The sequence below is a fragment of the Tamandua tetradactyla genome, chromosome 1 (assembly GCF_023851605.1).
Source record: "Tamandua tetradactyla isolate mTamTet1 chromosome 1, mTamTet1.pri, whole genome shotgun sequence".
Lineage (NCBI taxonomy): Eukaryota > Metazoa > Chordata > Mammalia > Pilosa > Myrmecophagidae > Tamandua > Tamandua tetradactyla.
This window is the reverse complement of record NC_135327.1, coordinates 203,444,352-203,447,661: the sequence shown is the minus strand read 5'-3', so window position 1 is coordinate 203,447,661 and position 3,310 is coordinate 203,444,352. Positions and strand designations below refer to the sequence as shown.

The following is a 3,310-nucleotide window of genomic DNA, read 5'->3' as shown; positions in this document are numbered from 1 at the left end:
GGTAGCACAATACTCTAAATGTAATTAACAAAGCTGAGTCTGAGTATGATTAAAAGAGGAAGGCTGGGACTGTGTATGTCACCAGAAGGACAGGTAGAGGATAAAAACTAGGATTGCATAACTTAGCGAAACTTAGAGTGGACAATGATGGTGGTTAACTCTACAAATATAAGAAAGTTCTTACATGAACTAGAACAAACACACGTCACTATTACAAGGTGCTAATAATAGGGTGTTTATGGGAAAATATAATTAGTATAATCTACGGTCTATAATTAACAGTAGCATTGCAATATTCTTTCATTACTTGTAACAAAGGTACTATACAAGAGCTAAATGTCAATAATGGGGGATTTAAGGGGTATGGGACTGTTTTTCAGAAGAAATGAGAATGTTCTCATATTAACTATAATGGTGAATTGTATAACTTTGTGCTTAAACCAAGAGCCATTGACTGTACACTTACGATGGTGTTCTAGCTTACTAGCTGCCAAAATGCAATATAACAAACAGAATGGTCTTTAAAAGGGGGAATTTATTAAGTTGCAAGTTTACAGTTCTAAGGTCATGAAAATGTCCCAATTAAACTAAGTCTATAAAAATGTCCAAATTAAGGCACCAACAGGAGGTTACCATCACTCAAGAAAGGCCAATGAAGTTCAGAGTTTCCCTCTCAACTGGAAAGGTACATGGTGAACGTGGTGACATCTGCTAGCTTTCTCTCCAGGCTTCTTGTTTCATGAACTTCCCTCGGTGATGTTGTCCGTCTTCATTCCAAAGGTCTCTGGATGGGTGGGCTGTTGTGGTTCTTGTGGCTCTGAAAGGGACTCTCTCCAAAATGTTTCCTTTTTTAAAGGATTCCAGTAAACTAATCAAAACCTGCCTAGAATGGGTGGGGTCACATCTCCCTCTAATCAAAGGTTAATACCTACAATTGGGTGTGTCATATCTTCATGGAAATAACCCAATCAAGTTTCCAACCTATAGTACTGAATAGGGATTAAAAGAAGCTGCTACCTCCAGGAGATGGATCAGGATTAAAACATGGCTTTTCTAGGGTACATAAACCTTTCAGGTGGATTGTATAGTATGTGAATAAAACTGTTAAATAAAATAAAAATTTTAAATATGAGAAGAATATAATTTGAAATTAGTGAAAAAGGGGTGTTTATATTATTACCAGCGTTATGTATGTTTCTATATGTTACCACAATTAATGAAAAAAAAGATGTTCAAATTCATTAGTAATCAGAAATGAGACAATGAAGGTAAGATATTTTTCACTGAATAGATTGGCAAAGATTAATATCTAGGGTTCTGAGAGCATTGGAAAATACTATCCTGTAATGTTGGTGAAGTATAAACTGACTTTTTGGCAGGCAATTAAGCAGTATCGAAGTAATTTCTAATTTTTTAATTGAGATACAACACATACCATAAAATACCCTTTTAAAGGGCACAATTCAGTGGTTTGTACTATATTCACTGAGTTGTAGAGCCATCACCACTATCTAATTCCAGAACATTTTCACCACCCCAAGAAGAAACCCAGTACACATAGCGGTCAGTCTCCATTTGCCTCTCCCCCCATCCCTGGCAGCCAATAATTGACTTTATGTCTCTCTGGTTTTGTCTATTCTGGACATTTCGCATAAATGCAATTTTTTCTTTTCTTCCCTTTCTTCCTACCTCCCTTCCTCCCTTCCTCCCTTTCCTTTCCTTCTTTTTAATTTTAAATTAATTTGAATTTTCTTAGGCATGGAAGTTTCTACATCTATTTGAAACCAGTAACACATGTATGTGTGTGAGATGTGTTGCTTAATCAGTATTCAGAGAAAAACGTGAACTAATAGTTTCTGTAATAGAAAAAAAAATTATGATCAGAAAATTATATTTACCTCATTCAAGATTGCTGGGTGGGATCTTTTTTATTGTTTCCATGGAGATGTGACCCACCCAATTGTGGGTAGTAACTTTTGATTAGATGGTTTCTATGGAAATGTGTCTCCAGCCATTTAAGTTGGGGTTGCTTAGGGAACCCTTTAAGAGGGAACCATCTTGGAAAAAGCTTTCGAACCAACAGAGCCCACACAGCCAGAGATCTTTGGAGATGCAGAAGGAAAACGCCCCTGGGGAAGTCTTATGAAATGAGGAGAGAAGGCTAGCAGATGTTGCTATGTGCCTTTCCAGCTGAGAGAGAAACCCCTGAACATCACCTGCCTTCTTGAGCCAAGGTATCTTTCCCTGGATGCCTTAGTTTGAATATTTTTATCCTTGCCTTAATTTGGACATTTTCACAGCCTTTGAACTGTAAAGTTGCAACTTAATAAATTCCCTTTTAAAAAAAAATTATATTTAGAATTAGCCAGCTGGACTCAGCTTAGATGATCCCCTGTTTGTTGGCAACATCTAAAGCATCATGGTCAAGAGACAGTAAAACATATGCCTTCTTCTCTCCACCAAGCTTGATCATGGTGTTGACCTTGGCCATGTCAATGTCACAGAGCTTCTTCACAGTTGGTTTGATCTGGTGCTTGTGGGCTTTGACATCCACACTGAACGCATGTGTGCTGCTGTCTTCCGTCTTCTTCAGGGCTGACTCGGTGGCCAGGGGGATCTTGATGATGATATAGGGGTCAAGCATGTTTCTCCTGAGAGTGTTTTTCCGAGGATATTTGGACTGTCTCCAGAGGCAGGTGGCTGACATGCAGATTTTTTTGTGTGTGGCTGTGGAATGCCTTTCAGTACTGCCTTCTTGGCCTTCAAAGCCTTTGCTTCGGCTTTGGTTTTGGGAGGGGTGGGAGCTTCCTTCTTCGCTTTCAGCGCCATCTTCATGGAAAGCCCACAAATAGAAATTTATTCTTCAGATGTACTTGTACAGTGGACAGAGTTATATATGTGCTGTGATATACAGCATTAGTTGGAATATCAGAAACTGCAGGTAGCCTAAGTACTCATTAGTAGAGAATTGGTTAAATAAACAGTGGTGGTGCCATAGAATGCAACACTTTGCAGCCATGAAAAACAATAGTTGATCATTATGTTTTTTTTTTTTTAACATGAGCAGGCACAGGGAATCGAACCCAGGTCCTCTGGCATGGCAGGCAAGCATTCTTGCCTACTGAGCCACCATGGCCCACCCTGATCATTATGTTTTGACTTGAAGACTGTCTATGAGAAGCCATTAAGTGAAAAAAGTAAGTTGTGGGTGAGTACATATGGAATGATCGATCCCTCTTATATTTTTAACCTCTATACCTGTATATTTTCAACTTGTTACCTGTGATCTCTGAGGAGTAAGATTGGTGGG

At 38.7% G+C, this 3,310-nt stretch overlaps 1 pseudogene; it reads right to left on the bottom strand.

Moving 5' to 3' along the window:
- Positions 1 to 2,380: 2,380 nt before the first annotated feature.
- Positions 2,381 to 2,707, bottom strand: LOC143682479 (large ribosomal subunit protein uL23 pseudogene; annotated as a pseudogene).
- Positions 2,708 to 3,310: the final 603 nt, after the last annotated feature.